The 24,404-nt window shown below is 34.9% G+C and overlaps 1 protein-coding gene across 1 annotated transcript in view; it reads left to right on the top strand.

Annotated features, from left to right (window-relative positions):
* The first annotated feature begins 22,036 nt into the window (after positions 1–22,036).
* The window catches only part of LOC114621392 (protein NDRG4-like), a 4,334-nt gene continuing 1,966 nt past the window's right edge, over positions 22,037–24,404 (top strand). The window contains exon 1 of the mRNA XM_028767650.1: positions 22,037–22,061. The gene's annotated coding sequence lies outside the window, so the exon portion shown is untranslated. The remainder of the gene's footprint in view (positions 22,062–24,404) is intronic.

Below are 24,404 nucleotides of genomic sequence, written 5' to 3'. Positions count from 1 at the left end.
TTCACTATTGGTTTTCATAATAACTTCTTACTCAAGTTAAATAATTTAATGCATTTTTGAGCCATGACTCACATACAGATTACTGACATAAAATAACACCTCACTAAAAGTGGTCAAATAAGTGAACAATTTTGGTTCTTATTATAAATTGTACAATGTTTTGCAAATCCACTTTGCATGTATTATTTGAAGAATAAGAACAATAATCAGTTTGAAACATTAGATATGTGTTATAATATATCCCCTCTGTAATGGATCTGCCAGAAAACAATTTTATCGAACTAAATGAACAGAATTTGGGCAGGCCATATCAAACATAGTCATGATCAGTTTTATTCAGAAATCAATCTAAAATGGCCAATACTTTGTGGTCCAGCATTTTGAAAATATGCTGATTAAAATATTTAAAACTGATGATTAATAGACATTAGCTTCAATAGTTCTTGGAGTCAGTCAGTATCATGAAAAATTATTAGCCATTTGCCTTAGCTCTTTGTATCCGTTAGTTTTGACACAGCATGCCACCTTCTCAGTTTTTGTCTACAAACAACATTATTCACCACAGAGAATGTGCTTTCCCACTTAGCAACTTGTATTACTGGCTGCATTCATTATCTATGGTTCTTGTCAGTGTAGTGGTAAATATATCTCACAGTTGGATTCACAAAATTAAGTCATTTAATGGATTTGTAGTTCAGTTGATTGAGGTCCATAGGTCTCTGTGAACTTCCAGTGATTGTCAGTCACTGTCATTTCCACTTGGTTGCTATCCTGTGACTAGTCAGAATACATTGCACTAAGTGTGGTGGCAGAGAAGAGATAGTAACACCTAAATTTGCCATTACACACACACACAAACACACACACTCATAACACACTAAACCTCTTAAAACTCTTCATGTTATTTGAAAATTATCAACTTCTTCACATGTAAAATATGATTGTATTTTTTATTCTACATAGATAGAACCACATTTAAACTCATGGAATAAAACAATGGAAATCAAAGAGCAAAATTATACCTAAAATCATTTTAATAATTTCAGAATTTCAAGGCAAAAGTCAATTGTTACAACCATGTACATAACTGTATTTAGCAAATCCTTTCTACTTTCCTGTATTTGTTACTTCATACAGAAGTATTTGCCATTTAGAAAAACAAGTTCCCATCCTTTTTATTTTTGGAAAATGTACTTGTATATTTTTTGAACATTATCTTAGTAAACAGATCACACCTTAGGAGAGTAAGCTTGCTTCAGAATGATTTCTTGTTAATAGTTCCGTGCTGCTAGGTACTTGCCAGATGAAAGAGTTTTTTCTTCATTTTTCAATGCCAGCAGTTTTTGATTTAAAAATCACAAGCACAGCAAAACTTTTCTTGTATTGACTCTGAGAACATTAACAAATCTCAAACAAATAGAAGCTCTGTACTCCAGGAGAGCTCTGCAAAGCGAGCTGCACTCCACATGGAAGACTCAAGCTGACCGCCATAAGGGAATTTTAACAAATATTGGAACCTAAATGCAAAAACGTACCCAATCCCTATTATGCTCAACACTTTATTCAGTGGAAATGCTTGTGCTAAACACGATAATGTATGTATTTTCAACATCAAATTTATATATTTATTGATATTTTGTAAACATATAAATACAGCATTAGAAAGACTTTTTAAAAAATTTTTGAGTTACTTTAAAATCTGAGATAGCAAAATTTCCTAATCAAATGCCAATTTCTTTTTAGGAAAAAAAACATTGTCAATAGTAAAAGAATTATTAAGATATTAAACGTAGAAATGCTGGAGTAAACTCATAGGAGACACAAACTCACACACATGTAATAGAATACACTAAAATAATTAGATTTGGTAAGACTAATGGTTTTATTCAATAGCAAGGCAAAGGTCTAACATGCATGAGGATTTAACTTCAATCTTGATGTTGAAAATAACGGAAAAAATGAGAAAGGGGCAGAGGGTTGAAAAGAGGAAGAATGCTTGAGAACTGAACAATATTTAGAATAGTTTACTCCGTTTTAACATGTAGAAAACAAGCATGGAATAAAGACAATTTAATGAACTACTAGCCAGACATTGAACTACATATCGGCACAGCTATTAGTTCTAACATTTAGTTATTAAGTTCTTCAGTGTCACTGACTTGCTGACTGACCTTTTAAGAATGCCTTCATTTTCCAGCAAGTGAATAATCCTCACTAATAAGAATAGCTATAGAGTGATTACTTAAGAGTAGGTAAATAGAGAAGAAGGAATAATTGACTTAAAAGCAGAAAAAGACACACAGAAAAGGTTTTTGTTTTAAAAAGAGACATGACCACAGGCCAGTGCCTTATCTAGTCATTATCAGAGAGGCTCACTTGGGCAACAGATGGGGACAGATGCAGAGATCCACAGCCAGACATTATGTGGAAAGAAATTCTAAACTGAAGCTCTCTACAAATCTCAGAGCTCGGGGTATCCTGAAGAAGAAGAGGCAAAAGTTTCAAAAGAGCCAGAGGGAATGAAGGATACCAGGAGAACAAGAACCTTTGAACCAAATGAGAGGTGCAAATTAGTTCACAGAGACTGCAGCATACACAGGGACTACATTTTATTTTGTTTGGTTGTTAAGTCTTAGAAAATTATGCTTTTCTAATGAGAGACAGAAAGACAGTGGATCTGGAGGGGATCTGGAGAGGCACTGGGAGAAGTAAAGGGAAAGGAAACTACAATTAGGATATATTATATGAGAAATATATATATTTTCAATAAAATATACATGAGTTTTCTCAATAATAAATGGTAAATGGACAATAAAGGAATAAGTAAGAAAGAAAGATAGAATACATAGATGATAGATACATGTAGATAAATAAGTGAAAAGACAGGTGAAAGAATGAAGAAAGGAAGAAATTAAAGAATAAAGATAAATGATGAGAAATAAAGATAGATAATTAGATACATAGATAGATGATAGATAGATAGATAGATAGATAGATAGATAGATAGATAGATAGACGATAGATAGATAGACAGAAAGATAAATGAGAGAGAGAGAGAGAGAGAGAGAGAGAGAGAGAGAGAGAGAGAGACAGAGAGAGAGAGAGAGAGAGAGAGAGACCTGTAGAAATGTGGACAGAAAATAGGTAAAATGTTTGTGTAAGGAAATTAAAAAAAATTTAATACAGTTTTTGAAAAATAAACAAATGAAATATAGTCTTCAATTACAAACGCAAACTTCCAGGACAGTATATCATTATGAACAAAGGAAAAATAAACATAAATAATGCCATTGATTAGCAGAAAAGACCATTGATTTGGAGCTGTAGCAATTCACAGGTTACAGTGCATTTGGAAATAGGTCATGAGCAAAGACTGAGTCACTTATCTGAGTTTGGTAACTCACGTCTTCAAGGAAATTCAAATGAATGGTCAGATAAAATGTGAATCTAGAACTGTAAAGTATTCATTCTATGAAAGTACTTAGTGTATGAAAATTCAATCCTTTGGAGTTGCTACAAGCAAAAGTGCTTGAGTGATCATCAAGAAGTAAAGATCTACCAATTGCACAAAACATTGTAAGCTAATTATCTCTTTCTACTAAGCTAAGCAAAGAAAGAATTTTATACATGAGCAACATATCAGAGAACCCTTCTCCACACATGGAATAGTCTCATTTCAACCTAATATTCATCTAAGTGTGACTTACAATTTATCATAATAAGGTTCGGCAAAATTATTTTGACTGAAGTAACAGTATGCAGTAAATGTAAGTATAGTTTTTAGTAGAGCATAGTTTAATGAACTAAGTCTACTTCATTGATTTAAGCACCCACAATACACATAAATAAATAAACACATGCATCTATATTAAATTACCAAGAGAGTTCTGTTATCAATATACTTATGATGGAATTCTATGACTTATAGTAGTTATAAGATTAAAATTAAATGACATTAAATAGAATGTATGTGGAATAAAGCCCCATTATTCCTTTATAGTAGCAGCTGCCAGGTTGCCTCCTGTCTTATATTTTTTCTATTTATGCACTGTCCAAGTAAAAACTATACAAATATACCTTGTTACATGACATAACTCCAATTCAGCAGTGTCATTCAGCAATAAAATTATATTATTCACCCTAATAGTTGAGTCCCAAGGCTACTTTTATCTTATTCATAATTTAGATTTCAGTGTCAATAAAGACTTTTAAATTATTATAATATCTAACATATTCAGGTTTTAATATGCAAAATTGTTTAAATTATATTAAATCATTTAAGGTACCACTCTGGATTTATGTGTGAATATCTATGCAGGCAGCACATTGAGTCATATGAAATAGCAATAATTCACAGAGTAAAGGAACATTTGAACATAGTGAATAAATAGTCTTAGAAATTTCTGGGTAATTTTTAAAGCTTTCATAACTTTACTTACAAAATTATCACATTTATCTTCAGTATTTTTTAGTTTAGTTGATTTTTAAATGAGATGTAGAGAAAGATTCAGTGACATATTTTCTACTATTTCTTTTTTTCCTGCTGGAAGAGTATATAAAACATACTATAACAGAATGCTACAGAATGGAAAATTAGTATCTAAAGAGAGAATGCTATTAACAATACCCTTGTAGATTACTAAAGCATATAATGCTTAGTTCTATGCATGCATTATTTTAATGTTAATACAACTGATAACAAAACAAATGGAAAGAAAGAGTTTGCTGAGGCAAAGATTAAAATAGATCAGAGAAAGTTTTATAGTAAATTTACCAGTCATTTAAAAAATGACTTACATAGGGATTATATATTCTTAAATGTCATTACGTATTCATGTTTTTAATTTAAGAAAGTAATGTGCAATTTAGAGTGTTCATTTTTGGATTTAAAATTTGCAAGTCAAACAACGTATTTTAAAGGAAATAGTTATGTGTAATGTGATGTATGGTGTTTTTCATGAGGCATATATGGTACCAGGACCAGAAAAATACATTTAAATAACTTTGTTGAGTGATTATGGGTATATCTCCACTGGTAATTTTCAAACTTAGATTCATTTTGTTTTTATTAGGATAAAAATAGTCAATAAAATTTATCATTTGAAAATTTTAGGTCATAGATATGCTTATAAAATAGTGATAATATTTAATAAGACATCATTTAACTATATTAATAATTATAAAAATATTTTTCAAATCAAACTTATTATTTGCTATAAACATTTTTAACATTTTTCCAAGTTTTGACTGTATCACAATTTGTTTACATAATTATCATGATAAACCATGATAGAAAATTAGATATAATATACACATGTATTTCTGTGTTAATTTCAGATGAAAATAATTGATTAATTTTTTATATTACAAATACATAAGACTGTTTCAAAACAGATCATTTTCAGACTTTTCAATGTTTTATCAACAGTTTCACATCTAAATATATTTCTTAATTGTACAGATGCTGTAATTAATGGTTTTAATGATATTTACTTAGTCACTAATTCTATAGTCAATAATAGAAACTGGAAAATATTAAATATGTAGATAATTAATTGCAAGAAAATTGTCTTATTATTCAGTTGAAAAATTGTCTTGTGAAGTACTAAATTGTATTTCACAAACACATTAGGTCACTTGTGTTTTTACTCTGAAATTAAATATCTTTATTTCAAAGGCCGTGTTTCGGAAAACTCTACCTATCATCAAGCACTACTACTAGACACTCTGGACAAATACTTTCAGACTCTAATGTCAGGGAAGGGTTACCTCTTTTGGAGCTGTTGTCTGGTAAGTTTCCAAACAACTCCAGATATTACAGTTTATTGACAATGCTCTCAATTAACATAATACAACATTGCTTCATACATATACCATCTATAAAAATAGTGTGGTTTTTTTAGTTTGTTTTGTTTGTTTTTCGTTTTAATTTGGATTTTTATCCTTTGGTGTAGAGAAAGAGAATTCAATCAGTAAATATTATCTTATAACATCAGACCTGAATTTTATCTCAGGATCTATTTCTCCAAGGTAGGGATCTTGTATGTTTATGGGCTTCTCGTTCTTTAGGTTAGGGAAGTCTTCTTCTATAATTTTTTTGAAGATATTTATTGGCCCTCTAAGTTGGAAATCTTCACTCTCATCTATACCTATTGTCCTTAGGTTTGGTCTTCTCATTGCGTCCTGAATTTCCTGGATGTTTTGTGTTAAGAACTTATTGCATTTTGCATTTTCTTTGACAGTTATGTCAATATTTTCTATTGTATCTTCTGCATTTGAGATTCTCTCTTCTCTTGTATTCTGTTGGTGATGCTTGCATCTATGACTCCTGATTTTATCCCTAGGTTTTCTATCCAATCCTTTGTGATTTCTTTTTTGTTTCTACTTCCATTTTTATGTCCTGGATGGATTTTTTCAATTCCTTCACCTGTTTGCTTATGTTCTCTTGTAATTCTTTAATTTTTGTGTTTCCTCTTTAAGGTCTTCTAACTGTTTACCTGTGTTCTCCTCAAATTCTTTGAGAGTGTTATTTATATCTGTCTTAAAGTCCTCTATCATCATCATTAGAAATGATTTTAAATCTGAATCTTGCTTTCCTGGTGATATGGGGAATTCAGGACTTTCTAGTGTGGGAAAACTAGGTTTTAAAGATGCCAAATACCCTGGGTTGCTGATGTTTATTTGTTTTGAGAATTGTATATTGCAGAATACACAGCCTTGGTGTATCAACGCATCAAGCAAGGTTAGCAGACCTGCTCGAATCTCTGACATCCTGGAATCTCAGCTGAATGCATTGTAGACACAGACATCAGAGACTTATCAATTTGCTCTTCCCCATATCTCTCTTCTAATATCTTAACACCCATAATCAGTTGAAGAAGTTAATGAAGAGTCGGCGCCCCTATTCCCTGGGCTTGGGAAATGAGGTGGTTAATATTGGGCTGTCTTTCTAGAGAAAAGTAGTGGTTTTGTTGGAACAGGGAGCATTAGCTAGGATTTATTGCATAGCCATAACGTATTGGTAGAAATCTATATAATTGTTATTAAGCTGAAGTTATAATTTCTTAAATGATACAAAATTGACTTTGATTTCAAATGTAACGTTTTCATTGGTACGAGTTTCTTATTGATATAGAAGTGAGATTAATATTGTTACTCTCATTGGCATTGTGCCTATATAACACATTTAGGAATACAAGGCTTAGGCCCAGTCCTTCTTTAAATTTTTTAACTGATTTGAGATTGTGAGCCTGTGATTTAAGGACCTATAGCAAATTCATGGCTCTGAGTTTATTGTTAGGATGTTTTCTATATTTTACTTAGAAATAGCGGAGAGGAGTTAACAGACAACAGTCCAGATTGCCTTACATGCATAGTTAGTTTTCAAAACGTCAGAAGTTCACAGAATTGACGTTACAAACATTTCTGCATTAAGGTTCATTTCGATTAGAGACCTATCTGACCTCAGAGCTTCCTGTATTGGATTCTAAGAAGAAATTGAGTATCTTTGGAGTTACTCCGGTTGTGGTGAGACAGCCACTAGGCAACAATTGCCTCTTTTCATCTACAGACAAATTACTGTCCTGAAAAGGACATACTTGAGGAATAGTCTACTGATTATATCTGCCAAGACAAAGTAATCAGTCCTTAATAATTCTGCATCACTAGGTTTGTCAGATGATCCTGGGCACGGATGCTCCAATGTTTTGTATTATAAGACTGTCCAGGTGTTCAATGGTCTCTATAAATTAGCTTAGTTTTAGATGTTATGCTTTGTGCTTTCCATGATTTCAGTTAATTCAGTCATTCTGTATTTCTGACAAGGTTGAAGATTTATAGTCTCATAATCAATCCTGGATATTTACTTTGAGAGAAAAGACTTGAGAGGATGATTTTCAGCTGACATTCATTCTAAAGCCATGAAAAAAAGCCATGTTCAGAACTACATCTTTTAGTTAGGAATGATGACAGATGTTCTGGTTAGTCAACAAAATGATGGACTGGGTATTAGGTCTATCTTGTACCTTACTGATACAAATTGGTATAGTTATGCTCTAATTGTATTTTGAGTGAAAAGTTTTATCTTAACAGGAAGGGTGATATGTAGGAGGAGCTATGATGGGAGGAGTAAGGAGAGGAGGAGAAGCTAGGAAATGAGAGAGAGAGAGAAAGAGAGAGAGAGAGAGAGAGAGAGAGAGAGAGAGAGAGAGAGAGAGAGAGAAAGGGGGGAGGGAAGGGGGATGAGGAACATGGAGGCAGATATTCACATGTCTCCACCAGTAAAAGATAGTTGGTATAGATAGGTTGGGTATTGGATTACACGTCTAATTGTATGGGCATCTTGTTATTGAGCATTACCAAACTTATAAAGCCTGTGATTAACATTAAAAAAAAGGTAGGGAATTGTAACATATACTTTAATCCAAATAATGGGGAAATACAAATGAGTACATTCTTGAGGGTAGCATAGACTAACTTACCCAGTGATGTCTCCACTCTTAAGAGACCTATTCTCAGAAGAAAAATTGCTGGTGTTTGAGACTTATACCAAATATTGACCTCTGACCTCTGGACTACATATATACCAATGCACTAGCAACCACATCATATATATGTGTGTGTGTGTGTGTGTATTTACATATCATGATGGCTGCCCATTCTCCTGGTATCTTCTCACATAGTCTTTCCCTCAATCCTTCCTTCCCTTCTCCTGTGAGAGGATGGAGGCACCTCCCTGTGTATCCTCCACCCTAGCATCAGTTCTTTGAAAGAATAGGTGGATCCTATTCCTGTGAGACCAGATAAGGCAGCCCAGTTAGTGGAACATATACCAAAGGTTGGGAACACCGTTAGGGATAGAAGCTGCTTCATCACTGTCCTCTTGGAGGCTCTACCCACCAGCTGACTGAAACATGCCACAGCCCAATATTGGACGGAACTCTGGGACACTTATGGAAGAGTTATGAGAAAGCTGAGGGCACTGAAGGGGATAGAAATTCCACTGGAAGACGAACAGAGTCAACTCACCTGTAGGCTTGAGGGCACTTAGAGACTGAACCACCAGACAAAGAGAGTAACACTGTTATATGAGGTTTGTCCTTGTTGGAAGAAATGAATCACTGGACACAGACTTTGAGGTGTCAGTTGATGAAGTCATGCCGAGTGTTACATTGTCTTTCTGCTGCCTGCTGATCAGGATGTAGAACTATGACATAAATCTCCAGCACCATGTCTGCTTGTGAGCCACCATGTTTCCTACCATGAAGGTGGCAGGAGAAGAGGGGACAAACTGGGAGGAGTAGATAAAGGAATTCAAAATGCAGACATGTTTTATTAGAAAAAAATCTATTTTCAAAAAAGGGTTGGGGGGTGTTGTTTGCTTTCTGTTGAATATCTACTCCAGGGCAGGCAGTCTGCTCTGTCTACTCCATCTCCTTAGGAATAGTTTGTTTCCCAAGGGAGCAAATTAAATTTTCATTTGCAAATCTACTCCTTAATTTCTTCAACCTTGAGACTGGCCATTGACATTTTTCTTTCTTTCTTTTTTTTTTTTTTGAAAGAAAAGGTTGGTACTATCCAAATGTTCCTATTTGAAAGCAGCCTTATTTATAATAGCCAGGAGTTCAAAGAACCCAGATGTCCTTCAACTGAGGAATGGATTCAAAAAAATGTGGTATATTTACACAATGGAGCATTACTCAGCTATTAAAAACAATGAATTCGAGAGGTTCCTAGGTAAATGGATGGAACTAGAAATTATCATCCTGAGTGAAGTAAGCCAATCACAAAAGAACACACATGGTATTCACTCACTGATTATTGGATATTAGCCCAGAACCTTGAAATGCCCAAGATGCAACTCACAGGACACATGAAGCTCATGAAGAAGGAAGACCAAGTGGGGGTGATTCGGTCCTTCTTAGAAGGAGCAACAAAATACTCAAGGGAGCAAATATGGAGACAAAGTGAGGGACAGAAACTGAAGGAGGGGCCGTCTGAAGACCATTCCACCTGAGTATCCATCCCATGTGCAGTCACCAAAGGTAGATGCTAATGTGGAAGTCAGGAAGTGCATGCTGATAAGAGCCTGATATGGATATCTCCTCAGAGGTCTTCAAGAGTCTGACATATTCAGAGGAAGATGCTCACAACTAGCCATTGAACTAATAATGTGATTCCCAATGGAGGAGTTAGAGTGAAGGCCATTGGAGCTGAAAGGGTTTGTGGCCCCATGAGGAGAGCAACAATACCAACCAACCACAGCTCCCAGGGTCTAAACCACCAGCCTGAGAACACTTAGGGAGGGATTCAGGGCTTCAGCTGAATATGTAAGAGTGGAGGGCCCTGCTGGGCATAGGTGGAACAAGAGATCCTTGACCTCATGAAGGCTGGATGCCCCAGGGGGTGGGAATTTTGAGGGTCGGGAGGTGGGAGTGGGGGGGGTAGGTAGGGGTTATATCAGCAGAGAAGAAGGAGGAGGGGTGAGGGGATAGGGGGTTCCTGGGTGGGTGGGGAATGGGGTAAGGGGACAACATATAAAATGTAAATAAAACATCCAATAAAAAAGAGATTAAGAGAGCAATATGCAGAATGCAGAGAGAAAGAGGGAAGAAGAAGCTGCAGAGAGCAGCAGGAGCAGGCAGCTTCTCACCATGGGAGAGAACAGAAAAGGGGACAAAGCTTTCTTCTTACAGACTTGGGTTTAATTCATATAGTAATAAAAGGGAAAAAGCTTTTTCTTTCTCTATGTAAAAAATATTGGAGCTCATTTTTCAAACAAAAAGAAAGAAAGAAAGAAAGAAAGAAAGAAAGAAAGAAAGAAGGAAAGAAGGAAGGAAGGAAGGAAGGAAGGAAGGAAAGAAAGAAAGAAAGAAAGAAAGAAAGAAAGAAAGAAAGAAAGAAAGAAAGAAAGAAAGAAAGAAGTATTAAACCCAGCTTGATATTAATGGGAGGTATCCTGGGTATTCAGTTCCTGGACATGTTTTTCTCCTTTGTTTCTAGGCTATGAGGGTAAGTGTTCACTGTAAACGCCTCTCTGTGATAATAACAGCCTTGCCTCAAGCTCTAAGCTGCAGCCCAAACAATCATAATTTAGCATTTATTTAACTATGAGTATAAACAGGCTTTCTCTTATTTTAATTAGGTTGTCTCAAACATTTATAGTAATGGAGAGATGATTACTCCACAAATTAAATCTGAGAATTGGTGTCATCACTGTGACCCTTTCTACTGAAGTGGTTGGGATACAGCTCATTTTGTAAAGTGCTTACCTAGAATCCATAAAATTTAGATTTGATATTAAACAACCTATAAACTAGGTATTGTGGTATAAACCTAGCATTCCAGCATTCTCAAGGTGGAGGCAGGTTAATGGGAAATGTGAAATCAGAATTTCACAGGAAATTCTGGAATGCTATCAGTGGGATTTTGGCCATTTTCTATGAAATTTCCCCTCAACAAAATGTCTGGTCTGTGGAAGTAAATAAGAGCAGAACTCAAAACCTTAATACACTGAAGGTCTGACAAATTTGGAGCACTAATCAGGCAAATCCAGAGGTTCTGAACTAAGCTAGCTCATGAGAATAGTATGGTGCCTCTAACCAGCAGACCCATAGGAACAGGGTTCTGCAAAACTCATGTATACTTTCATATGATCTACAAATACAGATACTTTGACTTCATTATTTCTAGTTTGTATCATTTTGATCTCCTTCAGTTTGCTATTGCACTACCTAAGACTTCATGTACTTGCCTTGTTTATGATTTCTGTGGAATTTCGTTGAGTCTTTCTCCATGTACTTTTATGTTGGCTATGGGCTTCTTGGAGACTGCCATACTTCAGGTGCTAAAAACAATTGATAAATAGGACCTCAAGAAGTTGAAAACTTGTATACAGTAAAAGTATTGTCATTCAAAGAAGTAGGATATACTATGCAAAAAGATTTCTGCTCATGCATAGCAGATTGAGGGCTAATATCAAAACATATAAAGAGTTCAAAATGTTATACATCAAGAGAATAAATAACCTAGTTTGGAAAACTGAGTAGAGATATAAATAATATTTTAAAAGATAAACACAAATGGCTGAGAAACACCTAAAGAAATGCTCAGCATCCTTGGTCCCCAGGTAAATACAAATCAAAACTACCTTAAGATTTCATCTTACACCACTAAGAATGGCTAAAAGTCAATAAAACATGATATCACATGCTGGAGAAGATGTAAAGTATAGAAAATATTGATGCAATGCTAGCTGGTGGGAGTGCAAACTTATACAACTGTGAATTAAAAGCACTGTGGCATTTCCTTAAAAACAAAGCAATCAATATATCTGAAGATGCAGATGTACCATCCTCAGAAAGATACCCAAAAGATGCTTCATGCTATTACAGAGACACTTGCACAACCATGTTCATTGCTCCTCTATTCATAACCAGATTACAGAAACAGATTAGATTATGATCAATGAGTGAAGGGATAAAAATATGGTAGATTTAAAATGGCATATTACTAAGCTATGAAAAAATGAAATTCACAGGATAATGGATAGAGATGGAAAAAAAATCATTCTGACAAACATAATACAGATGGAGAAACTAAGAGAAGAGAGTAGCACACTCCATTTTATAAGTCTAAACACAGCTACTTGGGAACAGATACACATATATGAGAATTATTATTTTTTAAATTAATATTTTTATTGGATATTTTATTTACATTTCAGAAGTTATCCCTTTTCCCCATTTCCCCCCATCGACCCAGAAACTCCCTATCCCATCCCGATCTTCCTGCTTCTATAAGGATGTGCCCCCACCCACCCACCTACCAACCCACTCCCACCTCCCCACCTTTGAATTCCCCCACACTGGAACATCCAGCCTTCACTGGACCAAGGACTTCCTCTCATACCTATGCCCTACAAGGCCATCCTCCCCTACATATACAGCTGGAACAATGGGTCCCTCCCTATGTGCTCCCAGGCTGGTGGTTTAGACCCTGGGAGCTCTGGTTGGTTAGTATTGTTGCTCTCCCCATGAGGCCACAAACACTTTCAGCTCTTTCAATCTTCTCTCTCACTTCTTCAGTGGGAACTCCATGATCAGTTCAACGGTTAGCTGTGAGCAGCTGCCTCTGTATATGTCAGGCTCTGGCAGACCTCTAAGGAAACAGCCAAATCAGGCTCCTGTCAATCTACACTTCCTGGCATCCACATCAGAGTCTGCCTTTGGTGAATGCATATGGGAAGGATATCCAGGGAAATTTTGTTTCTTTCATTAATGTACACTAATTGTTCAAAAACATGGGTTTCAAAACATTTTCCTAAGTGTTTCATGTTCCCCCTATAATTGTTTTCCTTTCCTCCTCACTATTCCCTTTTTTACTTTTATGTCTTCCTTCATTTCTGATTTTCAATCTAGCGTTTACACATGAGAAAAATACAGGAGATATGTGTTTACTTTTAATTTTGCTTTAGTTCATGAATAGACATGAAGACAGTAGACGGTGGCTGGGCTTGTCCTTCACTCTTCAAATTCCCCAATCTCTCCCCAACAGCTCATCTGACCCAGTCTTCAAGATTAGGCTTTTGACATCTTGGATCATGGAGGAGAACCTACACTCAACACTTTACCAAATCAGCGTAAACCCTAACTGCCTTCTAAATATCTTAAATACACAGGTAATATAGTTCTCACCTCTCATTAAGAAAATTTCCTCTTTACAATTACACACAATTACAGAAAAGCACATTCAGTCAAAATGCAGAGCGTGTGGAGCCTGGTACAAACTGATGCATCTACTTCGAGTCCTCAAACTAATGCTCATTGATCTTGGTGGAAGATGGAGAAGTCTTTATCAGGGAGAAGAAAACACACACACACACACACACACACACACACACACACAGGCGCACACATACAAAGCAAGGTCAACAGTTATTCCCATAGAATCTCACAAACAAGATTACCTAACCATGATCTGAACAAATGTAGCAACCATAGGTATGCCAATGTGGATAGGTTTCAAGTAGTTCAAGGGCTTCAACCCTAAACAAAGAAGTATAGGCAACTCAGAAATATTGAGAGTAGGTAGAATAGTCAACTCCTAGGAAGACCATTATTGTTTATTCAATATCAAATAATTAGTCAGCCCTGAAAGCATATACATAGGTTACATTATGCAAATTGAATAGGTTCTATTTAGAAACACACGTATACATACATACACACACACACACACACACACACACACACACACACAGACACATACACATGCCCATACAGGCACAAAGATATATACATACACAAACACATATATAAACGATTAATAGAAAAAATGAAATTTAAATAGAGCAAGCAAAATAATATGTTAGTGTTTGTACAGCAGAAAGAGAAAGAGGACATTGCATTATTATAATCTCAAACAATGTTTTTGTTTTACAGTATTTTAAATTGTTTCTTTAAAAAGAAACTGTTGACATTTTCAGTATTTGCTCTTAAGTTCAGGATACCAAGGATCTCTATGTTAAGTTGCAATGTGAATAGATTCCCTGCAATTCCACCAATGGGGCAAGCTTTGTCTAGTCTAGCAGAAACAGCAAACAGAAAACAAATAGATCAGAGTATTCCTGCCTCAATTTGAAAATCATAGGTTCAGATCATTATGATGTACAGAAGTGTAAAGATTGATATTCAGATGTGTAAGTCAATGATTTAAATACAATCTGACTTCTTTCTTTTTTCTTTTTTTAACTTTATATTTTTAAATTGGATGTTTTGTTTATTTACATTTCAGATATTGTCCCCTTTCCAGATCCGCCCCCCATAACCCCCCCTATCTCATCCCTCCTCGTCCTTTTTGCTTTTATTCTATTTTAATTTCATGCAAGTATTAAGGTCAGTTCTAGGTTGAGCAATGCAGTAGATGCAAATAATCAAGGAACAAGCAAGACAATAAACACTGATAGTCAAAGAACAAGCAAGGCAGTAAACAGAGTCCTATGATCACTATTTCTAAAGGCTTATTAGAATGACCAAAATGTCTGAGCCTACTTCTCTGTCCTAGCCCAAAGTCATTTTCATGCCTGAAATCTACTTCTTTGTTCTAGCCTACGATTTATATACCTGCCTGTCAGTATTTCCATTTTGGTCAAGCATCAATGGCATATATAGCTTGATCATGTTAGCCCTTTTTGTTCTGGGAATATTTTTAGTCCTGCTCATCATGTTAAAGCTTGTCTTTAATAACATCAACATGTTGGCAGCCAAAGAACATGACTTGAAACTGAAAATGGACCCCCAGAAGGAGTTATTAATTTAACAGGCTGGCAAGCCAAGGACCAGTAATATTCTGCACAGAGCCATACCAACCTAATGCATAAATGCATTGCTTTTGATAATGCATATTCCATGACGGTTAAGGAAGGCATTCTTGTCAGAATGATCTAAGACAGGCTCAGTCTTGTTTATGAAATAAAAAGGGTTGGCGATGTGGAGAGATTTTGAGGCTGCCTGGCAGGAATCTGACATTGGCAAAAGACAAGGAAATGGGCTGCAGGCAGGTATCTGACATTAGATTAGAGCAAAGAAGTAATTTCAGGCAGGAATCTAAATCCTAGGGTAGAACAAAGTATTAATTTCAGGCAGGAACTTAATTCTTTCTTTTTTTATAAAGGGAAATATCAGAGAGGCTATACCCATGAAGTCTCATGCATGGCTTCCTAAATAATACCCAGTGCTGAATTTAAAAAACTCTTTATCATCAATTTGCTCTAAGAATTATGAATACTTTTTCACCATACTTGAGAGATATATTGGAGCAGATGTACGGGTCAATTTTTTCCTCAGTATTGTTTATTCTATATTGACAATTATTTTGTCTCCAATTCTACACACACACACACTATATATATGTGTGTGTATATATATATATATATACACACACATATATATAGTGTGTGTGTTTTATTATTTTGTGTAATGTTTATATATGTAAATACTTGTACATATATAAAACAGCAAATCTATGAAAACATATTGTATATATAAACATTCATTATATTAGAAATTATGTATTTATCTATATTTACATACATATATTGATTTCATTATATTGAAAATTATGTATTCATCTATATTTAAATACATATATTGATTTTAGGGCATTTAGACTGTGAAAATATATTCATTCAAATAACTTGGATTTAAAGATTTCCTCCATGATAAGATTTCATATTTTAAAATATCTATGGTATACAATTTCCCACAAAATCTATTTGGCTTACAATAATTTTATCCTAGTTTCCAGAGATATACTATCATTGTACTGATGCCATGTTAGCATACAATGTCATTAATTTTATTATAAATATAAGAACTACTGGATAGAGCCCTGGTTGACCTTCCATGGAATATATCTATGCCTCTAGATTCTAGATTTTTCTCAAGATCAATGGAGTTTAGAAGTTATAGCAAAATTTTATTTTTCTGATGTTGAGCACAATATCATGAACTAAGGGTTCAAAATAATTTAAAGGTATCCAAATATGAGGATTTTTTTTATTATGACTGAGAATTTATGTTAACAACATGTCTCTCTGTGTGTGAAAGTAAATTAGTAATGGCAATAATGGCTCTTATTTTTAAAGGATTAAAAGTGTCCTATTGACTATACAACACAGAAAGCATATAATTTTTCCAGTTACAGAAAATACTAATCCCCTTATATTTTCCTCAACATTCATATTCCTGAATAATTTTTGAACACCAAACCCTGAAGGAACAATCCAGCCCAGGAGGTTTTGAGAGCACCGGATGAGAGTATGAGGTATACAGTGTGTTCTTTTTGTTCTCTAAACTGTACGCATATCAACTTAAAAAGAAAACTAGAGTTAATTGGCATTTCTTGCCCAAGTCATGGTACAGCTGACTAAGTTATAACACCTTCTTTTGTCCTCTGTGCATACAATGTATAGTACGACTCTGCCAGGTTGGAGTTTAATAAAATGCCTTGCTCTGTTTCTCATTCTTTATGCCCTTATTGGCTAGGCTACAGCAGGACACTCAACTGCTTTTAATGACTTTCATTACTCCCTCTTATTTTCTGGGTTAATGACATATTGAAAGTGCTAATGGCATAAAATTTTCAAATAGCTCGCACACTGTTCGTGAAAGAGGCAGTATATTTTACTTTATATGCATATAATTTTTTCCTAGTGGATTAACTGCAACATTTTGCGGCTGTGTAATTTCTCAATTTAATTGAGGAGCGAAAAAAAAAAGTACAAAATCACTGTGTTTCAATGTGAAGTTGTGCTTATAAAAGAGGTCTCATTCCATGCCCTGCCCCACGACTTCAGGCAATGTCACACAAGCCGGAAAAGCAATTGCGGGGAACCATAGGCTTCAATCTTCTCATACATTTATTTTTAAAATCTGTGACATATAATCCAAAACTTGAAGACTGACTAATTTTGGTATACACAGGACCAGAAACAGTGCAAAATTAAATTAAATGTGGGCATCAAATATTTTTACCTTGAATTTCCAATTTTACCATTCTAAGTACAAATTGACAAAGGAATATTTAATTAAATTAGGTTATAAAATACAAAAAAGTGGTCATTTCATTTTTATAATTTCATGTAACTTCTATGAGGAACAAATGGTATCATTCATGAGTAAATCACTTTAGATCATATATTCTGAACATTTTCTTTCATGAGACAAAATGCATTAATACAGCCATAGTAGAGCATTGTCATCACGTCATGGCAAGAATAAATGTATCTTTTAAAGCTAGTATCTTAGAAACATGAGCTTTGTCAGCTGAGTTTTAGGTCAAGATATAACTCAGCTTTAGGATCCCATTATCTGGCTTTAGTAGTGATTGAATGTTAACTCTAATGCCTTACATGAGTTCTCTTAAAAATGTTGTAGGTGATGCTATCTACCAGTCTTTAGTTAAAGAAGGGATATTAAATAAAAGGTAATGAGAGAAGACCATCAGGGCTGGAAAAAAAGAGGGAACAGGGATGTGGTCTGTGCTAGGGTTCAGACCCTTACTTCCTAGTACATTGTATTTCTCTGAAGAAACATAGAGGTAGTGTAATTTTTGCTACAATAATTAACCTCTTGCAACCCATCACGTTATCAGTAATTAGTCTTGAATGTCAGATCACTATGTCCTTTCTCCACAGGGGAAAGGAAGAAAATTGATGAAACATATTTATCTATGTTTATTTTATATGCATGGGTTTTGTCTGCATGTACATATGTGTAACCATATGTCCACAGTGTCTACAGAACCCAGAAAATAACACTGGATGCTTTGGGACTGGAATGAGAGGCAGTTGTGAGCCATCATATGGATGCCAGAAACAAAACTTAGCTCCTCTTCAAGAGCTCCTAACTTATCTGCCAATCAATGTAGACCCAATGGAGGAAAGAACTATGGGAGAGAAAGCATGGTGCTGAAAGTTAGTGACAACTACTGTGTATCTGCTAAGAAGGTCAATCAAATTGCTTGTAATATCTCATTTTCCAGGTATTCATGCTTTTTAAAGAAGCATTGTTGGAGTTGAGGAAGAGGGTTCCTTAAATATAGTGTTGATGTATTATGGCTGATTTTATTTATCACTGTGGGAATAAATTCTAGAATAGTAGTTCTCAACCTGTGGATGGTGACTCTTTAAAGGTCTTGCCTGATAATTCTTAACAGTAGAAAAATTACAGTTATGAAGTAGTAACAACACAATTTTATAATTGAAGATCACCAAATCTGAGGGACCGTATTAAAGCATCACATCCTTAGGAATGTTGAAAACCACTGGTCTAGAATAAGTAAGAAAGAAAACTCAATCAGAGACTATGTTAGGTTGGTTTGCTACAATGCCTGTGAGGATTGTCATGAATGCAACAATTGAATTTGGAAGGACACACCTACTCTGGGTAATGTTATTCCCTAGGTTTGAGAGGTTTGCATTCCTGGAGAGTATAAGATAGAAAGCAAACAGATAACTACCATGAGTGCATCAGCCTATTGCTTTCTGTTTGTGGCTGTGACAAAGCATGACTATATCTCTCAACTTTCTCCCACTGTGACTTCCTAGCTATGACAGAATATTATATAAACGTGTGAACCAAACACTCTTTCTTTTTTAGGCTACATTCAAAAGGATATTTTATCATAGCAAGAAGAAGAAAAACCTAGACACCATGTAAGCATGAAGACCTGAGTTTAGATCTCCAGCATAATACACACATATACACACACACAAACACACACACACACACACATACACACACACACATTGAAGTATTTCTTTGATGAATCTTGATGTTGGTCATGGTCAATCTCCCTCTGTCTCCTTTTTAAAGATATTCACCCTTTATGTCTAGTAGAAATAAAAAATATCATCTTAAGAAAATTTTTATTCCTTCCAGCCTCACTTTTATTGCTCATTTTCTTTAATTAATAATTGACATATTTTCTGGAAAGTGCACAGAAAGCACACACATACACACACACACATACATACATATTGTTTTCTTCAAAGTATAAACTTTGTTTCACTCTATCAACTAAAAGGTTTTTAATAATAGTTCCTAAACTGACAAGACTCAGTGAGCTTAATGTTCTTGTGGTGGTCTTGCTTATGGTCATATTTCACTGAAATAAGAGCCTGGCACACTTTAAACTTAATTATCTTATGCTTAATTAACAAACTCAATTGTAGAAACTGCTCAAAAATTAATACTTGAAATTTGTTCATTTTTTACAGTGATTCTCAAAAATATCTATATCATCAAATATGAAGGAAAAAAACTACAGAAATAAAGTGTTGTTCTTTTATTTATTTGTTTGAGATTTTTGAATTATATCAAGAATAGTATAAATATTTCCTCTGATACTTAACTCTTTTTACTATGATAATTTAATTATATAAATTCTAGAAGCATTCCTTGATGCATATCTCAGCTTCCTTTACTAATCAGAGTATAATTTTCTACTTAAGGCCTCTCAGGGGATGCTAAATGATAAACAGAAGGATTCATTAGTAAGCTACTGTATTGTGCTTTGAACACAGAAGCATATGTTTATGATTCTGTGGAAAATACACTGAAAATGCAATACGATACTTTCTTTTGGTCTTTTAAAATAAAACCTATAATTCACAGAAAGAGGTTTTGCTTTTGAAATTGCATATCAGGAAGCTGTCCTTCATCCTAATGTTGGCATGTTTGATGTACAAAAACAGAACATGGAGTTTAGACTTCCTGTTGATCTGCTATTATTTCACTTCATCTTCTCAGGAGAAAACTGTCTTGAAAATCTAGGCAAAAAGACAAATGTCTTTTTCACAGACAGATGTATGAGTGTGATATTTCCAGCCCTAAGCATATACAAGGTGTGGTGACAATAAACCAAGAACAGAAAGTGGAATTGCCTTCCACTAAGAAACACTGCACACATTTAAACACGAAAGATCATCTTTTGATATCTATCCTGTAATTGCAAATGTGTAAATACCCACAACATCACCTTTGAAAATATTTTCCGTAGAGCCATTCCTGTGGAAAATAAATGAAATTAAGTTGATTGAGCACTAGGAAATTCAATCCTAGACAGAAACTGTCAGGCTGTTCTCATCCATCTTGGCAACAAGGATATCAATCATTGTTTCTGCCCTGCCTCCAGTCACAGGTTTCTTACTCCCAGCTGTGTGTGGTAGAACTGTTAAAGGATTGAGTTCTCTCTGCCTTTCTCCTGTTTTATTCTTCAATCCCTCTAAAGTTTCTGTTGAGATAAGGGAAAAAATGTGTTAACCATAATGAACAGTCTTTGGAAACTTAGAAGCAAAAGTGCTTGAACATGCAGTGAGCCACCCCTATTACTTCTTACACAGCGAACTCCTACGAATAAGAATGTAGTTTTAATATACATATATCAGACACTATGTTTCTTGATTTACACTTCTTAAACATAAATCTGTTTTGCTTTCTGTAATAGGTACATTTTTAATTGGATATTTTATTTATTTACATTTTAGATGCCACCCCCTTTCCCCATTTCCACTCCCTAGAAACCCCCTATCCCATCCCCCTCCTCCTTTTTGCTTTTATACCATTTTAATTACATGCAAGTATTAAGGTCAGTTCTAGTTTGAGGAACTAGCAATACAATAGATGTGAATAGTCAAGGAACAATACTGCTGATAAAATTACCCATGGCCGGTTGTCAGTATTTCTATTTTGGTCAACCTTCAAGGATAGCATATATAGCTTGATCATACTAGCCCTTTTTGTGCAGGGACTAGGCTCATTCTCTAAAGCTAGAAAACCCTGAGAAAGAAGCATGGCCTATGTAGTTTTCATCCTATTCCTTTCTTGCCCTCTCATGATTAGATTATTCTCTGAGGACTCTTGCATTATGTCACCAGAATTCCATCACACATCTTCCCTCCCGGCTCCACATTAGGATTCTTACCTCTCCTCTGACACTTTCTACTTAAATAACCTACAGGAGTGGACACACACACACACACACACACACACATACACACATACACACAAACACAGATACACACACACAGATACACACACATACACACACAGATACACACACACAGATACACACACATACACACACACATACATACACACATACACACACACAGATACACACACACAGATACACACACACATACACACACACACAGATACACACACACACACACACACACACACTTAATCAAGATTCCTCACATATAGCAAAGGTGTGAGATTTGCTTCTTTGAATGTCCTTCCTTTCATGTATTATATAGAGTAAACTCCAGTTATTTCCACTTTCCTATAAAATGTCAAAATTTAGTATCTTTCTGTAACCATAAAAAGATGGATTGTATGTCATCACATTTCACTTTTAAATTTATATTTATATATTTATCTTGTAGGGTGCAAACATGGAATATACAGACAGAATATGAAGACAGAATACGGCTTATTGGAGTTTGTTCTATCTTTCACTATATAGGATCTTGGGGAACGAACTCAGGTTGCTTGGTAGCAACTGCATTTACATGCTATGCTATCCTGATGATCAATACCACACTCATTGTTTATCCAGTTTATTGCTCTAAAATATCAAGGCTGATTGTAATCCTTATCTTTCTTATCTAATGTGAGTACTGAAGCAAACAGGATCACGAGAGAATGTCTGTGGCATGTTGACTTAGAGATTTTCAGTTGTATATCAGAGAGTGGAATAGATAATTTTTCTATTTTTCTCTGTTAGAGTTTTTTTTAATTCTATAAAAATGTCACAGTTGTTTGGATGGCAATTGTGTTGATAATGAAGATTTTATTGATATACTGTTGTCACATTAATTCTACAAATTCATGATTATTAGAAGACTTTCTATCATGTATTGACTCTTTAATCTCTTCATTTACTATCTTAAAAATTTCATTGCAAATATCTTTCCATATATATATATATTTATTGTCCAGCAGGACATTAAACAGGGGTCCGGGGAGGTCACCTGAAAGAGAGCGGGGGAAGCAGACAAAGACGCAAGGAAGTGATGACCTGTCTATAATCTGATAAGATCGTCATTTTTACTTTTCCACACACAGGTTATATACACAAAAAGGCAGGATGTGGGGAAGGGAATGACGCAGGAGTGTGGGTGTTCAGAGGGAGTACAGATATCTTCCAGAACAGAGTGTCACCTGGGTGAAGGTTCAGGGGACAGACCACTATGACTCTGCCTATGATTCACTTGTCTTTATCTAAGGTGGTACTATTCACCAAGGTGACCTCTCTACAAGGCCTATGAGTAGCCAGGCTTGGCAGCCTTCCACCAAACCTGCCTGTTTACAATAACTTCCAGCTATCTGTTTCAGTGTTTTTCCACAGAGACCCAAGACTTGGTGCTAGCAGGCATGTATGTCAGGCCTATTGCTGATTTTATACCTTCAGTGTATAAGCAAGGCTGCCCCTGACACACACACACACACACACACACACACACACACACACACACACATATATATATATATATATATATATATATGCACTGCACCTAGAATTTTATGTTATATTATGGAAGTTTTATTTGAATATTATGGAAGTTTATTTGAGTTGTTGTTGAGTGCATAAATAAATTTTAACTGTGCAGAGCATTACTGATATATAGAAAATATACTAATTTTCATATGTTTCGAGTTTCTATCCTATTTCACTGAAAGTGAATATGAGTTCTAAGTGTTTTCTGGTGCACTCTTTATAATCTGTTGATGGTAGATTATGTTATTGTGTTATCTGTACATACAGGTAATTTAACTTTTTCTTTTCTCTTTGTGGTTGTTTTCAAACTGGATAACTCTCTATATTGCTGCATTATTCACTTCTATGATGTTATGTAATATGTATTATTCTTACTTGCTATTGCAAGTTTCCTATCCAGAACAATTGTCTTTATAATCATTAATTTATAACATGCCATTAAAATAATCACATTAATTACATACAATTTTTAGACATATATTGTGTTTAGAATGCATGTGAAAGATAATAGTTTGCCATAACAAATCAAGTGCTTTATTGCTAAAGAAAACTACTTCAATCATACGTTTATTTTTGTCCATTTTAATTGCAGAGCAAACATTAAGAAAATAACACACAAAATATGCTTTTTAAATAAACCTCTGTTAAAGAATTGTACACATTCAACACGTCCATTACAAGTTTTTCTACATCACAATTCATTATGAAAATAAACCTTACAACAAAAATATAGCAATTTTTAAATATCCTAATGGCTAAAAAATACAATAGCCATGAAGACAATGACACAGGGTCTCAATGATGAGGGGACTGAGGGTATCTATATGTCACTGGTCATGGAAAATGTACAGCCACCTAGACTATGACAGTCTTACAAACTGATCGTGGTGCTTCATGTGACACTCTGATTTATGCTAAATATATAGGTAGATTATATGAAAAGGATGGAAACATGTATGTTTTTAGAATAAGAGTGCAAGACAGCTTTCTGTCTTGCCACTAGCAAGAAGTTTTTTCAGGATGATGATACCTATTCAGAAATATATCCACATATCTGATATGAATCACGTTGAATTGGCTTTGTATTTGGTCCTGAAGAGCTTCTTAGATTAAAACAGTAGAGCGTTTTGTCTCATACATCTGAATGTCAGAAATCATTCCAGGATGGTGCTCTCTGTCTAATGACTATGGAACGTTTATGCTCACTTAGATCTCTTTGTAGATGCAAGGATTCATTGTGTAGCTGCAGTAATCAACTCTCAGTTTTTGTGTGCCTGCCCCTGTATTTCTTTTTGTCTGTGTGTTTGTATCTCTCTCTCTCTCTCTCTCTCTCTCTC

This window comes from Grammomys surdaster, unplaced genomic scaffold, assembly GCF_004785775.1.
Source record: "Grammomys surdaster isolate TR1022 unplaced genomic scaffold, NIH_TR_1.0 174, whole genome shotgun sequence".
NCBI lineage: Eukaryota > Metazoa > Chordata > Mammalia > Rodentia > Muridae > Grammomys > Grammomys surdaster.
Note: the sequence above shows the minus strand (reverse complement) of the source record. Positions and strands in the feature narration are given on the sequence as shown.